A 22,991-nucleotide genomic window follows, 5' to 3' on the forward strand; every position below is an offset into this window, starting at 1 on the left:
TCCACAGGAAACTCATGTTATTGAACTCCACCCATTATGTCTTACTCCTTTGATTTAACTCTTGGTGTCCCTGGTAAGAAATATATCATGAACAAACTCCTTCTTGTGAGTTTTCAGCATCCATTTACTTACATCATTCTTATTAACTCTCAAACTCTTTCAAAATTAGAAACTTTTTTCTTTCAATACCATCAGTTGTAATATTATATCTTATAGATGGGAACTTTGTAAATACCAAATAATTCTTTAGTAAATTAAAATATTATTAGAAATCATGTTAGTTTTAAAAAATGATTTAGCCTTACCTTAAAACTATTTTACATTTGATCTGTAATACTGTACTCAAAGCCAAGCTAATAAGAAACAATGTAGTTTCTTATTAGCTTGGTTTTGAGTACATTAGAATAAATTTAAAACAGGAAAGTACTAATATTTTTGAAGACCTAAGAGTATAACTTTGTTTATTGCATAGACATGTAACTGATATACTGATAATAATTAAATGTCTGCTGTTTACTGTCTTGTAAGTTTGCCCATTAACGATTCTTAAAGCTCATGATTATTGTATGAATAATGAGATATTAAATTTCTGATACTTTCATATTTTAGTCCCTCTGATAAAATATTTTGTTCATGTTAATTCCATCCATTGCAAGAAGTGGTGAATGTAGCATTGCTCTATAGATGGAGCAGAATGTTGTTAGAAGTCATTTTGTTGCTAAGGTTCTTTAGCAAAATAGTAGTAGGACTTCCCCTAGGGTCATGACCTAGGTAGTGTTAGGTTCTTGGCCATCAGGGGTCTTTACCCCATCAAGGCTCAAATCTTTGCATAAGGGGATGTAGAGAGACTGTAAGAGACAGAGGCACTGGAATACCCCAGGAAAAAGAGCATCTTCCAAATGCAATAGGACTGTGAGTACACATAGGAACTCACAGAGTCAGAAGCAGCATAAACAATGCCCTAAAGGCTCAAACTTGAAAAACATGAGCACGGGGAAAGGAAAGTGGACATAGTAGTCCCACTTTGAGCCAAGAAAATATCTGCAATGAATACTCACTGGAAAAGTAAAAATCAGCTTTCTCCAGTGGCCATTCACTGATAGATCAACACTTCAAGACAGGTCCCACGTACAAGAGTCAACACAAAAGAAACTCCAGACATGTAGATATGTGTGTGTGTGTGTGTGTGTATCTGGGTGACTGCGTGTGTGTTACTTTTTAAGAGACCGAGAGAAAAAAAGAGCGAGATCAAGAGAACATAAAGTTGGGTGGAGAGAGTCTAGGGGTTGGCCAAGGGATAGTAATACGGTCAAACATATTATGTGAAAAAAAAATCTTTAAAATACTTAACAGAAAAGGTCTCCAAGGCTTCCCTTGTACTTAGAGCAATCCCCCTGGACCATTCTTTCTAACTTTGGTATTTCAAGTGTACACCAACACACATGGCAAAACTTAACTTATATTTCAGCTTTCCTTTCTTTCTAGTTTTACAGGTACTGTTCTCAAAGCTTTATACGATTAAAGTAAATTCCATTTTCTGTAATTTGAAAAAGGTGCCTTAACACTACTGACTCCTTACATGGAGTTTCAGTAAATCAGTCCCCTGTCTAGATTTGAGATATGGTAAATATTACTGTATAGTATGAGACAATTTAATTGAAAGAGATGTTTTTATTTTCTGAAAACTCTGACATTTCACTCCTGTGAATACTTGCTGCCCTTCCAGAGGGCACAAGATCAATTCCCACCATCCAAGTCAGGTGACAAACAACCACCCATATCTTTCTACCCTTGTGGATCAGATGCCCTATTCTGGACATCTCGGATACCTGTACTCATGTGCACATATACACAGAGACACTAGTACACATACAACATTTTTAAAAGTATATTTCCAAAATAATTTTGGAAAAATATTTTTTCTCCCTCAGTTTTTATAAGAGAAATTGGTAAAATTCTCATAAGACAACTGGGATCCTCATCCCTACTGGATCAATACTGATGGTGTTCTGTAAATGCTGTCACCTGACTTCAATATGGGATGAAGTGCAGACTGTGACAACTAAGAAGAAATATAGGTCCCTCCTATGGGGCTGCAAACCTTTCAGCTCCTTGGATCCTTTCTCTAGCTCCTCCATTGGGGACCCTGTGCTCAGTCCAATGGACGGCTGTGAGCAACCACTTTGTATTTGTCAGGCACTGGCAGGCCCTATCAGGAGACAGTTATATCAGGCTCCTGTCAGCAAGCACTTGTTGACATCCATAATAGTGTCTATGTTTGGGAACTATATATGGGACAGATCCCCAGATGGGACAGTCACTGGATGGCCTTTCCTTCAGTTTCTGCTCCAAATTTTGTCTCTGTATCTCCTCCCATGGGTATTTTGACCTCCATTCTAAGAAACACTGAAGTATCCACACTGTGGTCTTCTTTCTTCTTGAGATTCATATGGACCAACCAGTACCCCCAGAGCTCCCAGGGAATAAATAAACCACCAACCAAAGAGTACGCAAGGAGAGACTCAAGGCTTCAACCACATATGTAGCAGAGGATGGCCTTGTGGGAAATCAATGAGAGGAGAGTCCCTTGGTTTTGTGAAGGCTCAGTGCAGGGGAATGCTAGGACAGGGAAGTGAGAGTGGGTGGGTTAATGAGGGGGATGCAAAGATGGGATAGGGGGATTTTGGGGAGGGAAATGAGGAAAGAGGATAAAATTTGAAATGGAAATAAAGAAAATATCTAATAAAAAATAATAATTAAAAAAAGAAATATAGGTTCCAAATAGTATTAGTTACCATTTAAATATACATCGATTTTTTTTATATTCTTACTTACTATTCAAATTATTCATAATATAACACATAGGTTCTGATTTTCCATGTATAAATCATTGACATTGTATCCATCTGTGTGCTTACTTGCTGGGCAAAAGCCAATAAGATTTTAGGCCTATTGTATCTGAAAACTTTTAAATTTATTTAGCTTTTGTTCTTATTTTTATGCCATCAAGAGTACTTAATTTCATTAAAATGTTCTGACTTTTTGGTGTCTATATTATACACTATTTTCTCAATGGCATGTGCTAGTTAACAGTCTATAATCACCCTTGCCATGGAGACACTATGCCAAAGAGACCAACTTCCTTTATGAACATCACTGAATCATTTTCCATGGTTAATTGGCTATTCTAATTAGTAGGCTATGAAATAAGGAACACATATTTCTCTGAGAGAATTCTTACATCTGTAGCTTAGACCTTAAATTGGATGAATTCAGCAACTATTTTATTTGACCATTTGATCAACAATACTTAAGGAATGGAAAAATTAGAAATAAAGTTAACAGTGTCCAAAGCCTAGATTATTTTGAATCCTTTTAGTAGATAATTTATTTTCCATAGAATTTTGTAGTCATGGAAAGTGTTTCCCATTGAATCCAGGTTTTGGATTGGTAAAATTTTGAAAATCTCTATTGTGCCTCTCTCTCTCTCTCTCTCTCTCTCTCTCTCTCTCTCTCTCTCTCTCTCTCTCTCTCTCTCTCTGTCTCTAATACATATGTGTGTGTGTGTGTGTGTGTGTGTGTGAATGATCTGATGATATTGCTACCTGTATCCTGTATAAACTTCACATAAGTCTTTCATTTAACTTACGTGCACAATGTCCCCTCGCCTATCACTTTATAAACAAGAATATGATGCTTTTCTAGCCAGTCAGGGTGTCTGGTCACAGTTCTTGAATTTACGAAGCTGGGACAGAAGCTAAGAGAGGCTAAGGAAACCATGGTTTCCCCTCATGAATACTACTGAGAAGGAGTACATGTGAGAAAGAAGGCCCAGGATGGGGAGGCAGCTTTCCTCCTGTTCCAGAGTGAAGTGAATTCTTCTGGAAACCTAAAGCCTGGAATTGCCAGTCCCATGAAAGCATATATTTTCTTTTTATTTTCAAGCCCATTTTAAATATTTCTTTCTGTTACTTTCCACATAGATTGTTCTTACCAAGTAAATGTTTTCTAACACCTATCAAAAAGTCACCTTTTATGAAAAATTACTTATAATTTTTGCTTTTCAACTATATCTTGATGCCTAATATACAAATTTATAACAGATCAATAGAAGGACAGACAGACAGATAGATATAAACATATATGTGCTTAACTATAGAGAAATTTAAAGATCTCTGAATTTTACATGAAAACAATAAATACCTATTAGAATTTTTAGATGCATTTACATTCGTTTCAATAAATTCAAAACTATCCATAGAGAAGCCATTCTGTTTCCAGTATATTATAAACAAGCACCTAGTTTTGGTTAAATATGTATAAACCAGCTAATAAAAGACAATGTGCTTGAGCTGCATTACTTGCATGTAAGCACATTTAGATTTGTATCTGTTTTCTTTATTTGAGAGCTGTTAAGATAGAAAGCTAAAATTAACCCTGCCTTTCCTGCAGTAGGGGATACAGTTGCCTTCAATGTCTCTATGACAGTTATGACAGTTACAGTTGCTCTGAGCTAAATTCTCACTCTTTCACATATAATCAATGTTGATCTTAAAATTCTGTAGTTTGTTCCAATTGGAGTCAATTTTATGAAGTCGTGCTGAGAATCCATTGCGTAATTCTTACTAAAGAAAATGTTGAAATAGACTTCTTTGCAAAGATTATTTCAGGTTTCATAATATGAGGAGAGGTTTGGATATTTGTTAAAGAAACAAACAAACAAAATTCTAAAGTCATTGCCTCCACATCAGCTTCTGTCCCTCTTCACTTCATCTAATTTGCTCACATAGATTTTTCAGTAAAAAAAAAAAATGCAACACGTTTTGCACAGTGAAAGTTTATATGCTACAAAATGTAAGTGCTGTAATTGACTTTTAATTGTGGATCTAAAAGGTTAAACTTTCATACTACTCTCTACAGGATACCGTGAAATCATGAGGTTGACCCTGAAAAGAAGGTGATCCCTTCTCTGTGCTATAAATTTAAATGTTCTGCATTAATTTAAATGGACTGGGTGATGATTTACCTCTATAGAGTAGGTCCTAGCTCAGTGCTGCAGAACTACTTTAATTCCTTTTCAGGCATGGATTCATCCCCACTGGATTTATGCTTCCCAGTTCAAGTTTATATGAGATTGACTCTCTCCTTGTCTGCTCATAAATGTTCTTATTACATTTTGACATAATTTCAGTGTCTCCATGGATATATGATGCACACCTTGACTCAAAAGCTGCACTTTGTCATTCTCTTCCTAAAATGTAGTAAGGGAATTTATTTTTAAAATTGTTCAAGCAGAGAACAATCAATGTGATGGTTATTTGCCTCATCATAATGACATACAAAATATTTGTCCTATTATGATGCCTTTTGTTTTAACCTTAAATGTGTTTATGGAAGGAGATTCAATAGGGAAAAGTAATAAGACCTGTAGAATCAGGAAAGAATTTTCGTTTGGTTGTCCATACTTAAGAAAGCGTATTAGAAAAAGGTAATTATTACATATGAGTTACGGAAAGTGTGTGAAATAGGAAATACTAATTTCAGAGCTGAAGAGCATCATGTGAGGAAGAACAAGATGGAAAGACAGAGAGAAAGAGGAAGAAGACAAGATAGAAGAGATGGAGGAGAAGAAAGAAGAGGATGAGGGAAGAGGAGGAAGAATAGGAGCAGGAGGAGGAAAGGAGGAAGAAGGGGAGGAGAAGAGGAAAAAGAAGAAGGAGGAGGAGAAAGAGAAGAGGAAGGAGGAGAAGGAGAAGAAGGAATAGGAGGAGGGATGATGAGGAAGAAGAGGAGGAGGAGGAAAGGAGGAAGAGAAGGAGGAAGAGAAGAGGAAGAAGAAGGAGCAGGAGGAGAAGGAGAAGAAGGAGGAGAAGAAGGAGGAGGAGGAAGAGGGAAGAGGAGCAGGAGGAGGAGGAGAAGAAGAAGAAGAAAATGGAGGAGGAGTAGGAGGAAGAGGTGGAGGAGAAGGAAAAGGAGGAGGAGGAGGAGAAGGGGCAAATGGATAAAAGACATAAAAACAGGAGAGGAGAGGAGAGGAGAGGAGAGGAGAGGAGAGGAGAGGAGAAATACATAAGCCTCTATGTCTCACTATTGAATGCTCCATGACATTCTAGTATCTTAATACCTGACAGTTCACATGAAAACATTTTATCCTGTCAATGAAATTTAATATTTTTATTTAGGTAAAGACATTTTGCATTGCATACTAGATAAATTCTATGATAATTTTGTGCAATTTTCCAGTCTTGCTATGTGATTTTATACCATATCAATATTTTCTCCAAGATCCTGAAAATTCTATTTTTATAGTACTTTATCTATTGATATCATATACATAATGATAGGATTTCTATACCCTGAACTGGCATAAAACTAAGAAGGCACAATTTATCTTTGTTCATATGAAACATGTAGACATAAGGTCATACAACATTTTTTATGTATATTACATCATGCTTTGCTTTAGCTTTATAGTGCATTATATTTCACTTTAATTGTAATATTAGAGAGAAATCAGTAGTTTGATTATAATTTCATCAAGAAATCAAGATGAGTATGTAAGCCATAAGTAATTTTAAGCTTTACATTCTCCAAATACAAGTAATTAATAATCTTTTAAAAATATGGTTAAGTATGTAAATGCTAAGGAAAGTTTTAAAGTAATTAACTTGACCTTTGAATGTTGATCCAAATTAAATACATAATATGTTATTAATTAATATTTGCTCTTTTAATTTTAAAGAATGTTTTAAAATACTGATTCACTTATTTTTGTAATATGTTAAATATCCGGAAGTGATATATCATTGAATATTCTCTACAAATGCAGACTTTTATCAACATTTTTTCTGATAGCTATGATCATTTTTGAATCTCAAGTCTCATATAGTTAAATATTGAATTCTGTTAGTTAAAAAGTACTTATCATGTTACCCATGGTACACACTTTAGGTTGAAGCAAATATAAAGCATAAGAAAATGAAATTAGCACAGTGAATATGTGTCTAGATAGGACATATATTTGTTAACACAAGAGGTTGTCTGTCTTTTTAAAATATCTTTTAAATATATGTGAGATTTAAACTACTCAAACGCATTTATAACATGAATAAATAGCATAAAATATTTAACATAGGAAATATACTATAACAAATATCTATTATTAGTCCCTATGTTTATTCTGTCTAATGACTATCTTTATATCTATTTCTTGGCTTTCAAACTTTGTATTCCAAGCTCTATTGAGATTTATCCACAAAATGAGTGACACTTTTGCAATAAAAATGTCAGAGACTCAGTTTTTCAGATCCCTGATCTGGCAAGGGATCACATCCAAAGTTATAAATCAGCTGGAATACCCAGCTTGTCCTTAGTATTCACTTTAGTCCTTAACAATGAATATAAGGTTAGATTGTAGAAGGAAGCAACCACACTGAAAGTAACTTCTAATTGAGGGGCAGAGAAAGGGACGAATCAGAGAAAGATTTGTCGGAATGACTCAGAGATAGGGTATGCCCAACTCCCATGAGAATGGCAGAGGAAGAATGACTACTTAGGAGCAGTGACAAAGAGAAAAGGGTCATGGTGGCTTGGTGTGTATATGGTAGTTATTACCAAGACAATTTTACAAAGACAGGCTACATAGAGAAGAAGCTAGACACAGGTGAAGACAGAATCAGCCAGAGAAGAAGAAGGGTTCAGAAGATTAGAACATACTGTCTAAGTTAGTAGGAGGCCAGACAGAGCAACTCAGCCAATAGTCAAGACAAGGTAGATTGAGTCAGTCAGCTTGAAAAATTAGATTGTATTGAGGCAAAAAGCTGCCATGCCTCTGCAGAAGGATAGTTAGAACAGAGAAGGAAATGCTCTGGATTGAGCCCAAGCTGTATAATCACATAGCTTGGGCATGGTTCTCACCAGATCACTTCATCTGACGAAATAAAAGAAACATTTACACTTTAGCCCTGTCCATCTTGTTTTGAGATAGTATCTCTCACCAGCCCGGGCTTACTAACCAGGTGAGACTGATTGAGGTTTCATGTGTGTACTGCCATGCTCAGATTTTCCATCAGTTTTCTGGGCTCTTAGGTCTTCCTCCATGTGAATGAAATGCATCACCAATGAAGCAATCTCTTCATCCCACCTTGCTTCCTTTATACCCTGTGCCTGGTGACTAGATCCAGATCACCTGTCCTCCATCCATTTAATGAGCTCGATTTGGAACTTGTTTTAACATCCCAACTTTTGGCATTCACCTAGCTCCCTTCCAGTGATATGCTCCATCTTCGCTTTGCTGTGTTGGTAGAAGCTGCTACAAGGTTGAAGCTTTACAGTATTATCCCATTAAAAAGTTCATTTTTCAGTGGCTCAGGGAGAACCTCCCATTCCTTTCTATTTACTTTGAACTCAAGGTGTTATCTAAAGCATCATTCTCTTGATATTGAATGACTTTGATTTTAGTAGAGATTTACAAAAGAAATCTTTAGTGTGACCTTATTTTCGATAATTAAATATTTAAGCACATTTATATTTCTGCAGTGAGCATCTTTCATGCATCCACTATATTGATTAAGAATGATTGACCTAGACCTTGGTGCAGGTCACTGTGTCAGTGTCTGATCATGTTGGAGAGATCAACAGCCTGTGCAATGCTTTTGCTACTATTCAAACTGCCAATAGTCCCTGGATGTCAGAGTTCTCAATTTTGATGCAATTTAGGGATAGATAATTCTTTATGTGCAGAAACATACCTTGTATATGTTTACAATTTCTAGTCTCCTACACAATACTTCCCTTTCATTCACAGATGGGAAAAAATGAAATACCTTCATATAAGGGAACATATACCCTAGGGAAACAAGCATCAGGGCTGTGTTTGCTAGCCAGCGTAAGAAAAACCTTGGCTTGAACAACATTCCTCCCTAGCTTAAACACAACACGACTTCATGACATTAAAAGCCTAGAGCCCAAGGAATGGTACACTTGATTTTATTTGACATTGTAGACTATAGCAGAAAAGCTTTATTATAGATGGGCAAAGTATTTTTTTTATGATTGTGGGAATAAAACATAACATACTCAGAAAATATTGGCCCATTATCATGATTATTTGTGTCTGAATTATTTATCCTATTGCCTGAACCCCTTACTTTTAAATTAACTTTCTATGAGTTTCAATACATTAGTAAACTGGCATCTGGAGATATTCCTGTAATAGTTATGTTAGTTGTTTCTAAGTTGGTCATATTGTATTTGGTTGTTTCCAAGTCTCTCATATTGTCTTTGTTGTACCTACGAACACTTTCAGGTAGACTTCTATATTGTCCACTTCTCATTTGTTTTTGAATTGCATGTTCTATGGTGGGTACATGTTCAAGGTTATGAAAAATTACCAGGCAGATGTCTAGAGTGGTTATGCTTTTCCCATTTCAACAAGATTGTTAGGAGGCTACATCACTGCCTCCTTTGAGAGTGAGCTGGTGCAATGCAGACTCCTATCCCTGCAGCTTCCTGAGGTCTATGTATAGGAGTCACCACATCTTATATGATAACTGAGAACAACCATGACTTTCTTCTGAAGATGTTGGATAATATGCTGCCCATTTTCCCAGACCTTTTATGTATTTGATTAACCCTCAGGAAACGTATATAGTCAGAAAATTTAATTTGCCATAACCAAATCATATGCTGGACAATTTAAGACCTGAAAACAAACATAGTCACATATTATTAAGATATATTTAACTTGTTTATATCACTTATAAATGATCCTCCATCTATTTATTTTCTATATATAAAACTGATCCTCAAGTTGCCTTGGTAATCAGAACATAAGAATTTATACTTTGTATTTGACAAACTATACAACAAAATGATGTCATTCACCTTCCAAGCCTTACTAAAAGCATAGAAAGATTAATACTATCCATTTCTTGTGATAAACCAGATCATATGTAGATTTAATAGTCTTTATTTACACATTTCTAGGTTCTGTTACTAAAACTTTTTGCCAGAAGGGAAGCAGAAGGGATGGAGAGAAATTATTCAAGAGGCCCTAAGACAAAGATGACTATTATTCTCTCTGCTGATTTTTCTTTTCATTCACTGTTCTGAGCTGCAAACTCAGAGCGCTTCCTAAATGCATTCTGCTATATCTCATGTTTAGGATGGAGAAGGAGCCGTAATCTTATGTGCAAATAACAAATGTCTGAACCTAATAAGGATCTGACTGGGTCTTTCTTGGGTAATTGCTTCCCAAAGTACAGCTAATAAAAGTAGATTAGATGTCAACAGCACACATGTCTTTAAATATATAAAGGACCCACAGATCTTACGCTATGAACAATAGTTTCTTCTTTAAGGTGGAAATGGCTCTGAAATAAGCTGCCTTTATTTGGAGGTTTTTATTCTTTGTGATATCTGTAGCTACTTCTTTTTCTATTTAATTTTGGGCAACTTACAAAAAATAACTTGTTGGATCAAGAGTTAAGGTGTAAGTCATATATTTATCTTTATCATAATATATCTTATAGTATAAAAGCTTTTTGCCCTTCCTAGAATAACATTTTTTACAGCAAGAAAAGTGTCAATGATATCTAGAATTATTTAAATTAGCTGTGTAGTATCAGAAGATAGTTTCTACTTTAGCTGATGCCAAATTTACCAAAATTTACATTGGGGGAAAAAAAAACTATTTGGTGTGACATCTAAAGGCTTTTAAAGGAAATATACAGCATTTTTTTAAATGGGAGGAACTGTTTCAATCTCATATATTTGTAAACATCTTATTTCTGTTTTATTCAAGTTTTCTGTTCTTGCTTTCCCTGATCGCTCTTTGGTACCAATCAGATGACAACTTTTGAGTTGTCAGATCTGAACATCAGAAAAATGGTTGTACATATGGAACATTGAATGACCCTTGACTTGGGAAACAATGATGTCTGAATACTCTAGGTTTGTGATTTTGGCTGAAAGATAAGAAGGTATGCAGAAGGCCAGATTTAAAATAAAAGAACACCATCACAATAGCATTCTGAAACATTCTCAGGTCTTACAGAACATAAAGGCAGATTCAAAATAGCAAGTGAACTTAAGGCTAGATAAACCTGAGAAAACCACTCCAGATGTTAATTTCTGTTAACTCATTATAATTAACTAAAGGAAAATGAAAAACCAGATATCAAAATGTATGGGAAACTCCTGTAACAGTTTTGAGAAATATCCTATCACCACATGCATACCCTAAAAATAAGAATGTTTTAACCTTTTTATTACACGGACATGCGAAGACACATGTATGGAGGTAAGAAGACAACATGTAGGAGTGGTTCCTCCTTCTATCATATGAGGTTGGGAAAGCAAACTCAGGTTGTCAGGCTTCCTAAAAGCACCTTTACCCTGTGAGCCATCTTGCCAGCTTGCATATAAGGAACAGCTCAACTTGATCATCCATCTAAACTCGTACTCCAAGAAATTAGAAAAATAAGCTTGAATATTCAAACATATACAATGAAGACAAATACAATAAAAAATTTTGAAGTGTACTACAAATTAGAACATCTGTATTGTGACTGATAAGGAAGAGAAAAAGGCACAAACAATGTCTGAAATGGAAAGGACCACAGATCCTACAGAGAGCAATGTGATATAAATAGGGTAAGTTGTAGGAGCATAAAACCACATGTGTCTAACTATAAGATTAACAAATAAATGTAGGAAATTTATGGCAGTGATATTTTAGTATAAATATTCAGCAAATATTACATTGAACATATCTATCATAATAGTAAATCATTATATAACATGTTATATATGTGAATAATATAGTTCCTTAATATTTCTTCATTATGGCAAACATTTCAAGCAAAATCCAGAAGTAATAAATGAGAACATGACCCTCTTTATTTCCAAATTCAAGTATAAGCAAATGCGTGTATTGCTACAGCTGCATCTAGACCCTTACTTAGGTAGAGGAAGATTAAAAGAAATGATTCAGTTTCCAGACTTTTCTTATTTTTTTAAGATTTATTTATTATTATAAATAAGTACACTGTAGCTGCCTTCAGGCGCACCAGAAGAGGGTGTCAGATCTTATTACAGATGGTTATGAGCCACCATGGGGTTGCTGGGATTTGAACTCAGGACCTTTGGAAGAGCATGCAGCGCTCTTACCGGATGAGCCATCTCACCAGCCCAGGCTTTTCTTCTTAAAATGCAATGTGTTGGGAAGAATTGTTAGAATGAATTCATGTATTACAACCATCCCTAATGCACAGTTGCTTCATAGCACTGTCTATCAGAACCCAGGCTTCTGGTCAGGTTCCCCTGTGTAAGAGCCATTTGGGAACCTATGAATGTGAGCTACTTCCTAGAGTGATCACTCTTGTTCACAAATATGTGATCTTCTATTCTTGCTAAGCCTTCGAGCTTACAAAACCTATTCCTGGCTTTAAATGTGTGTGGTTCAGCATGTAGCAGATGGTTTTCTAATATCCTGTATCAGCTAACCAACCAGTATTTACTGATTGAAATACCCATGTTTTTTTATTTATATTCTTCAAAACTTATATCTCATTAGTTATGTCTCTGAGAACATATAGAATCTATTGCTACATAATTAACTTTTTAAATTTTTTTATTGGATAGTTTATTTACATTTCAAATGTTATCCCCTTTCCTAGCTTCCCCTCTATAAGCCTCCTATTCCATACCCCCTCCCCCTGCTTCTATGAGGGTGCTTGACTGCAGATGCTGGCAAGGATGTGGAGAAAGAGGAACACTCCTCAATTGTTGGTGGGATTGCAAGCTGGTACAAACACTCTGGAAATCAGTCTGGAGGTTCCTCAGAAAATTGGACATAGCATTACCAGAGAACCCAGCTATACCACTCCTGAGTATATATCCAAAACATTCTCCAACATATAACAAGGACACATGGTCCACTATGTTCGTAATAGCCTTATTTATAATAGCCAGAAGCCAAGAAGAACCCAGATGTCCTTCAACATAGGAATGGATACAGAAAATGTGGTACATTTATACACTACTCAAGTTAAAAAGGTTTTATTTAAGAGAATTAACAAGAAGAAAAACCTTTTGCAGATTTTTGCTCTCTAAAGTATTCTAGAGGTAAAAAGTAGCAATTGTTGGGTCTCAACAAGCCAGAGAAAAGATGTGGCTGAATGGTTATAATTTGTTTGAACCTCTTTGTTTTACTTTCATTGTTTTTGCATTTGGTTTGAAATGTTCATAACTCCTTTCAGATACTCGGGTTTTTCATGAAATCGAGCTCCCAAAGTGACTAAGTTCCTCTCTATGTCTGAATTCAGAATGTTTCCTAGCAACGTATGTGTCATTTCCTTTTTATCCTTTTCATCTGACACCTATCTGGCTTTATATGGGTCCACAATGCATCAAGCTACTTTGCATGCTAGACCAAAGTATCCATCCTCATCCTCTGGAAATTCATTGTCTCTCAACATCTATAGCCAAGAGTGTTTTTATTGTCAACATTGCAGGAGGTTTTGTTTTTAATATATTCTCCTTGAAAATAGAAGGCATACCTTTAAAACATAAAACCAGATACCGGATTAGATATGATATCCCAAGAACTGAAAACAAAACATGTCAGCTCTGTGCTACCTTACATTGAGAAGGGTTGGGTGGCAAGCATGAATGACTGTACCATGCCACAGTGATGTCTCTGGTAATAGTTACAATCAGACATCATGTTCTAAATATCAGGATTATCATCTTCCTATTGTTCTCATGTGAACATGAGAGATCAGATAGACAATTAATCGGCACCATCTTTCCGTTCTTTTGTATGATCTGTTTCCATTGTGGTCCCAATGTGATGGATAACAGCCCCGTTCTCCATACACAGATTGGCTCAAGTCCCTGATGCCCCACAGATATTCTTGACAAAGGTAGGAAAACATTTTAGTATTCACAGTGAACTGTCTGGAGAAAGCAGAGCAAGCTCCCACTACAGAGGGTCTACAGATAACTTAAGAGACCAGAGAAGCACACCAGTGTGATCTTATTGTGTGAAGGAATCAGTGCTTGGGCTTAGGAGTCTTCTTATCTGCAACATGACTTGGTAATTAGAATGTTATTACCTCATATATTCTTTCTTAGATCCCACATAAGACTCAGAACGAATGGCATTTGTCTCTCTGTGTCTGACCTGTTAAGCTTTTCAGTGTTTTCTGGTTCTAAATGTTTTGCAAGTTTCATTCTTCTTTGTGGCTGAATGATAGGCCATTCATACACCTATCACTGCCAGTGGTCCACCAGCGATCACTTAGGCTGGTTTACATTTTAGGGATGCCAGGCACACTACAACAAACATAGCAGTTCAGGGACCTATTCCATATGCTCATTTCATTCTGGTGTACCAGATAGCCCAAAGTGAGATAAAAGAGCCAACGACAATTTCACAAAAGGAGTGATCAACTGTGTCAAAAGTAACAGATGATTTAAATGAGATGAAACACTGACCTTGACATTGGATTTGAAACCTGGGAATAATTGATCTTGATGAGTAGCCTTGACCAAAAGTGCATTTTTTTCTAAATGTGATTTCATTGGCTCTTGCTAGCTGTTATTTGTGGTTTAACTTAAACCCCAGTGGTTTTGTCACTTGTCCAAGGTCATAGAGCCAGTAAATGGTCAAGCATCCATCAAACTCAGATCTGTCACTCCCAATGCCAGGGCTAAATTTAGCATATGGTAAATTTTTATTTGTGAATGACAGGATGTTTAACTATTTACATTTTTGTCCCAAATTTTCCATATGCTCTATGAGCAATATTTGGCACAAAATCAAAATAAACAGTGAAACAACAAACCCAGCAAAGACTTATTAACTATTTTAATGTGTGTTCTGGGCTCTTCCCAGAAAACTATACATTTGCTAGTATTTTTCTGGGCTATAGAAGAAAACATAGACATTTACTTTCTTTGTTTTCCAATTGGGGGAAGAAATGATAAGTATAGATTGTGTATACTACCTCTCCAGACTTTGGAGAATACACCTGAAGCAAGGTATTAGAAGCATCCTTTAGACAAGACACCTTTCCTGGGATCATTGTCTAGGATTTCTTTGTAATTGCCCAATGTGTAAATGAACACATAGTGTTTGGTAGGTAATGAGATATATGCATCCCGATATACACATTGTAAATATTTACACATATTATCCATCTTGAATAATTGAGCCCTTGAGCCACAGGAAAGTATCCAAGAAACAAATAATAATTGCATAAATCTACTTTTAAAAGGCTGTAGTGTGTGATTCCAATGGTATGACCTTGAAAAGTCAAACCTATGAATGTGTTGTTACTGGAGAATGAGATAGGAGATAGAAGGACTTGGCACTGAGTGGGTTCAGGGCTATCTGACTTCTTTGTAAGATTCTGGGATGGTGGAGATACAGTCTTCAGAAAGAGCTGCAAGGCTCCCTCTATGTAAACTACAGTGTTGGCATTGTTTTGTTGTTTCTCATATATAGTATCAAATAGTATGCATTTGCTGAACAGTTGCATGTACTTAGACTACTTCATATGGAATCTTTCTTTGAAGTTAAAGTGTTTTGTAATCATCCTTCTATGTCCTTTGCCAAGAGCATATCCTTTTACTATGTGTACCACACAGAAAGGACTCTCAATGAATAAGCTGATATCTATTATAAGACAAGTATTTTTGCCTTGTTCTTTCTATAGCCTTATTGTGACTGAACATGTGTGTACATACACGTATAAATATATAGGTGTCATTTTATACATCAGTGAAGTTGTACCACATACATACAATGTAGTATATTATTGATTATACTAAATGTGGTAAAAGTTTTTGTTGGCTTTCATTAATGATATACAGTAATTCACTTGGTGATATTAACTTACCAATTTTTGTACATACTGAATGACTTTGCATAAAAGAACTACGTGAACTTCACTTGCAAATGTTATTACTATCTTAAAAAGTTTTGTTTTTCTTTTAAAGTTTTCAAAGCTCAAGAATAAAATCCTACCAAATGCAGAAAAATGTTCACACTGTTAATACTTCCTTTTGACATTTTTTTAAAATTTCCTTTATGAACCTGTATACATCCTTCTATTATCTGGCTTGTGATCTTAATTATAGATACCAATTCTTACAGGTGCATTTTAAACAACCCCACTTAAAGTTCTAGATGTAAATTCACAAGCTTAATCCCTTCGAAAGCCTGAAGAGGTACTTCTAGTCTGTCTACCTTTTAAAGGAGAGCCTTGTGCCACAGGAGGTTAAAACATTTGCCTGGAATTACTAAGCAAGAAAATGGCAATGCTGGGCTCTGACCCCAGCAGTCCATCTTCAGAAACCTCCCTCTTCGGAGCAATCATTTCACACCTGAGTAACTCTTACATTTTCCCAAATTCAGCCAAGTCTGGCTCCATGGATCTCCATTCTCTTTCAAATCTCCCTACTCATCTCTCTGAAGAGCTTTGCCTTGGTGAATTACCTGACCTTGATCCTTCCTTCTCTACTTGAGCCTTGCTGCCTACACTCGTTCCTAGTAGACAACCCTCCAATGCCATATTGACTTGAACTCCTATCTTAACAGTTCCCTCCTCAACCTCCTTTATTCCCACTCATCCATGTCACTCCCCAACTTCCTCTATCCCATCTAACTTATCACTTAATCATCAATACCACATCTACTCCATTATTCCCCAACCCCTGTTTTTTTCTCTCCCCTGGTCACTTCTCAACCTGATTTATCCCCCTTTGTTTGGTCACTTCCAAACCCCATGAATCATTATCCATCCTGGTCAGCTTCCAACTCCCTTCAAAAGTCTAGAGTGATACTTCTATTATATCTATCTTGTTAATGAGGGTCTTGGGGCATAAGAGGTTAAAACATTTGCCCAGAATAACTCTGCAAAAAAAAATGACAAAGTTGACCCATCCACACAAGTTACTCCCAAACCTTTTATCCATACCAGTGCCACATATAACCCCTAAATCCTCCATTTCTATTCATCTCAGGGGTACCTAGTATTGCTCATATACATAGCTTTGGTGAATAATACTTGCTATGATGATTTTCTGACATCATCTGTACCACATCCTCTTGAGCAAGTGAAAGACTCATATACAAAAAATGAAAACAGCAAGGCCAGGGCCACAGGTACTAAGTCAATGCACTTCTGAATGCAACTGAACAGTTGGACTGTTTGAAGCCACCATATAAGCCACATGTTTGCTGAACAATCTCGTCAGATTTCTATTCAATTTGTTATCACATTAACTTCCTCCCTTTGTATCTTTTGCTATTTTATGTCAAAAATGTCTTTTACCCTTTCACTAAGAGGCTAAGAAGTGGTATCTTCAGCAGCAGCACAAATGGAACAACATATCCATATTTTATAAAAGCTTATTGCTATACTTACCCTTTGGAAAGGATTAAAGTGCCTCTGAAAGAAGTATTCTTCCATTCTCCATGATTATCATTCTTCACTTCTGTGAGTTCAATCAGAAGCATGGTGGTTTCTGATCTTACTTTACCATGTGATGTTCCTGTGTCCTTGTATCCAAAGATCTTCTCTGTGTTCTTCTTTGTGCTATGGGACTAGCACTCAGATTTGAATGGGGCTTGTGTTTACAGAAATGTCTTTTCTTGTAGCAGCTATTTCCTCAGGTCCTTTGATACAGCCAATTGCTTTAGGATAAGAGATGGCCAACTGCAGTTCTGTCTCTCTCTTTATTTGGAGACTTTATTCCTATCACCTTCTTATATTGTATGATGTTTCTACTGCACTGGGTTTCCTTGAGTGCCCTTTGATTCACCCCCCAAACCCAGCTCTGGTCCACCCATTAAATCTATACAAGAGAGGATAAAAGGAATCAGTCAGGAGTTGTAGGTATGAAGGAGAGATTATTACCAGACAAACTTTTTTAAAAAGTGGTATAATGGTATCTAATAATTTTCATTCTAGTTTAAATTTAAGATGTATAAGAAGTACAATCACTAGTGATTGGAAACAGCCTGGACATCCATCAAGAAATGAATGGAGAAAGAAAATGTGGTACATTTACAGAATTTAATTGTATTTGGCTATTAAAGAAATAAGACAATTCATAGGTAAATGGATGGAGCTATAAAAATATCACCCTGAACAATGTAACTCAGATCCAAAATGATAAATATTGTATATATTTTCTTATATGTGGATGTTAAATTTGTTTTGTTTTTTTTGAGACAGGGTTTTTCTGTATTACCCTGGCTTTCCTGGAACTCACTCTGTAGACCAGGCTGGCATCGAACTCAGAAATCCACCTGCCTCTGTCTCTGCCTCCCAAGTGCTGGGATTAAAGACATGCGCCACAACCGCCCGACCATGGATGTTAAATTTTAAACCTTCCATAGGCATGGTACTATCAGTATAAACATAAAGACTTAGGGGTAGGGGAGGATCTCCCAAGGAAGAGGAAATAGAATTTATAGCGGCTAAGAGGGGACTGGGTTAGGATGATTAAATAGAGAGGGAAGAGAAGAGATAAGAGAGAGAATTTGGGAAGAGAGAGCTAAGAAGGGTATTTGAGGGATCACACAGAAACTTACTACAATAAAACCATACACACACACACATACACACACACACACACACATACACAAACACACACACATACATGTGTAATAATTATAAAATGAAATAATATATCGAGGGGAGTATCTCTCACCAACTGAAACATCCAGTACCAGGAAGGAGTGGTTACATATAATTCAGTTGCTGGCCATGGTCAAAAGAGCCTATGGAATACCCATAAAAAGCTCAAGCTATTGGTTGCTCTCCACAAACTTATGATCAACCCTTATTGTTGAAGACAGCACTTATATATTTCACTGAACAAACACAGAGAAGTCTAGCTGGTGCCTCCCAGAGACTTTACTCCTACTGATTAATGTTCATGGTACTGGAAGATATTCTACAATACTACCAGAGGAGAAAGGCAAACTCCAACACACCCATAAACCTTTCGACTTACAATGATGTTCTTTCTGCCTGATACACTGGTGGAATAGTGATATAAATATTGTGATAATAACCACTGTTTGGTCTGACTTAAGGCCCCACCAGTATCTAGAACCCATCCATGGAATTGATTAGGAGAAGGACACAAGAATCTGAGACTAGATAGATCAGGAACCGAGGTGAAACTGAAATATTATTGTTCTACTAAAGGAACGAAACAATAAAATGCCTCCTAATGGCATTCTGCTATACTCATAGAGCAACGGTTCTCAACATTCCTAATGCTGCAACTCGTTGATACAGCTCGTTATGTTGTGGTGATGCCACAACCATGAAATGAATTTTGTTGCTACTTCTTAACTGTAATTTTGCTATTGAGTGGATGCTCCAACATGTAATAAGGACACATGCTCCACTATGTTCATAGCAACCTTACTTACAATAGCCAGAAGCTGGAAAGAACCCAGATGTCCCTCAACAAAGGAATGGATACCGAAAATGTGGTACATTTACACAATGGATCACTATTCAGTTATTAAAAACAATGAATTCATGAAATTCTTAGGCAAGTGGACAGATCTAGAAAATATCATCCTGAGTGAGGTAACCCAATCACAAAAGAACACACATGTTATACACTCACTGATAAGTGGATATTATTAGCCCAGAAGCTCGGAATACTCAAGATACAATTCACAGACTATGTGAAGCTCAAGAAGGAATACCAAAGTGTGGATACTTTGGTCCTTTTTAGAAGGGAGAACAAAATACCCATGGGAGGAGATACACAGACAAAGTATGGAACAGAGACTGAAGGAAAAGTCATCCAGAGACTGCCCCACCTGGGGATCCATCCCATATACAGTCACCAAACCAAGACACTATTGTGGATGCCAACAAGTGCTTGCAGACAGGAACCTGATATAGCTGACTCCTGAGAGGCTCTGCCAGTGCCTGACAAATAGACATAGATGCTCTTGGCCAACCAGTGGACTGAACACAAGGCCCCCAATGGGGGAGCTAGAGAAAGGACCCAAGGGTCTGAAGGGGTTTGCAGCTGCATAGGAGGAACAACAATATGAACTAACCAGTACCCTCAGGGCTCCCAGGGACTAAACCACCAAACAAAGCGTACATATGGAGGAACCCATGGCTCCAGCAGCATATGTAGCAGTGGATGGCCTTGTTGGTCATCAATGGGAGGAGAGGCCCTTGGTCCTGTGAAGGCTCTATGCCCCAGTGTAGGGGAATGGCAGGACAGGGAAGCAGGAGTGGGTGAGTTGGTGAGCAGGGGGAGGGGAGATGGGATAGGGGTTGCTCGGAGGGGAAACCAGAAAATGTGATAACATTTGAAACGTAAATAAAGAAAATATGTAATAAAAAATAAATTAAAAAAAAAAAGACTGTGAAAAAAATGTGTTTTCCAAAGGCTGAGAACTTCTGTCAAAAAACCATTGTCTTGCTTAAGCATTGTCAGGGAAGCTGTCTACTGTAGTAAATAGGAACTAATATAGAAACCTAGAACTGGACAACATGCAGGAAGTGAAATACTTTGGAAAACTCAGTTCAAAGTGGGATGTCTCTCTCCGTCAAGTACCTCCCCTCAGAGCTCAAAAAGAGGAGACAGAAGTGCTTAAGAGCCAAAGGAGATAGATGATATCAAAAAGAGAGCGTCTTCTAGACACAACAGCGCTCGTGAGCACAGAGACTATGTGGCAGCATGCACAGAGCCTGCACAGTTCAAAGCCAGATGGGCACAAGTCCCATCCCTAACGCAGAACCTATCGCTAATTACTGACCACTTGCATTAGAAAAATTTGTTTCTCCAATGGAGTCTCACCTTAATTAAAGGCATGTCCCACACCCAGGAGTAGCGGGCCAACACAAAAGGAACTCAGGGGTAATTGGAGATTCTTTCTTTCTGTCTGTCTGTCTGTCTGTCTGTCTGTCTGTCTGTCTGTCTGTCTTCCTTCTTTCCTTTCTGATTTATTTTTCTTCATGTTGGTCAATTAGGGATATTTTTACCTTTCTGGTCTTCAGTTTGTACATTATGGTTTCCAATTTTGTGTTTTTATGTTTTTTTTCTTCTTATGCATTTTGTGTGCTCTTTGGATTTTTTCCTCTTTTTTATTTATTTTTTTATTCATTTTACTTTACCCTTATTTGTATTTTTTTAATTTTTCTGTTTGTTTTTTAAAGAGGGAAGGCTTGGAATTGGAAGGGTGTGGAGGTAGAAAGAATCTGGAAGGAGATGATGGACAGTTCAGAATATATGGTATGAATAAAAAACTTTATTTTAATTTTAAAAAGAATATTACATGGTCAACAAGGAATATTGCTTCTTTTGTGGATATATGTGGATATAATTGTGGATATTATATGTTGATATTATATTGATTTTGAGGGGAGAGGAGATTGGGGGTGATTATATAAGGACATTAAAAAGGCAGATTGATTCCATAGTCACTGAAACATATTTGGTCCAGAAGTGTGGAGGAAGGGGTTGAGGGGAGCGTTCACACTATAAGTCATCAAGCTACCACAACAACAGGAAATCAGAAAACACAAATACGGATAAAAAGAACTTCAGTACAAGAAGCAAGTTTTGAGTTAAGCTGTCAACTTAGTACAACCTAGAACTGCCTGAGAAGAGAGTCTTCCTTAGGAATTATCTAAATCATATTGGCCTGTGAGAGTATCATTCGGGGATTGTGTTGATTGTAACTGATGTATGAAGATGTAGCCCCACATGGGAGCTCCATTCCCTAGGCAGGGATTATGAACAGTGTAAGGGAGTAAAAAGCTATTTGGAAACAGGAAGACAAGCAAACAGGAGTTCATGAATTTATTCTCTCTTGAGTGAAGCTGTGTCTTGAGTTCCTGCCTTGGCTTGCCCACAATGATGACCTGGAATTGTAAGCCAAATAAATCCCTTATTCTCTAAGCTGCTTTTTGTCACAGTACTTGATATGGCAACAAAAATGAAGCTAAGAAGTCATCCAGTCATTGGCCAATGATGCTCCTCTTGGGTGATAGACAGAGGAGATTGTCGCTGGGGTACCGTCACATGCTGGGTTGGTTTGAATCAGCTGATTTGAGTGGAATGATCCAGGAGATAATCACATGAGTCGGGAGAGGCCAACTGGGAACACAGAGACAGAAAATGGGTAAGATCAAGCTGTAGTCACGTTGATATTTGAGTTAACTACTGTTACACATTTTCCTGTGTGATACTCTTGAGAAGAGAAGAAATGGGGAAAACTTGATGGTAGAATATTTGTCCAAGGTGACATCGAGAAATTAAATACCTTGCTTTTCTCAGTTACTGGAACATGCCTCCATGTTGTATTTAGTGCAATTGGAGCAAAGACCTCTTACACAGTTGGGTCTTCTATGTTTTAAACATTTCTAACTGGAGAAATAGTTTTTCCTGTTGTTTTACTATTATATTTACTGTTAACAGACATTGTTATCTGGACACAGTAAGTTTGTCCTGGGCTTAGCTATTTAATCAACAGCTCTACTCATTTGTTTCATAATTTTTCTACATCTATGCTATGGATAGCTTCTTGCTTCTTGCTAAGCTTTTATATTCTAGAAAGTCATCAGTCAAGAATCTTGCCTTCTATTTTGTAGTGAAACTGTTCCCTTCACCTTTATACCATCATCTAAGAAAAAAATGGATTGTAATATCCTGGCATCCCTGCCTACATAGAACAGATTTTAATGTCCCCTGGGTGGACTATGACAGGTTGCAGTAACTGGTTCAAGCTTGTATCTGCTTGGTACTTATTCTTGTCAAGATGGTTATAGAATGCTAACACAGTACTGTTTTTAATTTTAGCAACCAAACACAAGGTGTTTTAATTTTTGAATTTGAAATTAAGCATAACTTGTACTCTGAACATATTTTATTGTGAACCTTCTTTTAAAGAATAATTCTGACAATGTGATTCTTTTTTTTTTTTT

The 22,991-nt window shown here is 36.7% G+C and overlaps 1 protein-coding gene across 13 annotated transcripts in view; it reads left to right on the top strand.

Moving 5' to 3' along the window:
• The window catches only part of Pcdh15 (protocadherin related 15), a 1,206,525-nt gene that overhangs the window by 129,173 nt on the left and 1,054,361 nt on the right, over positions 1–22,991 (top strand). The window lies entirely within an intron of this gene.

Source organism: Mastomys coucha, unplaced genomic scaffold, assembly GCF_008632895.1.
Source record: "Mastomys coucha isolate ucsf_1 unplaced genomic scaffold, UCSF_Mcou_1 pScaffold3, whole genome shotgun sequence".
NCBI lineage: Eukaryota > Metazoa > Chordata > Mammalia > Rodentia > Muridae > Mastomys > Mastomys coucha.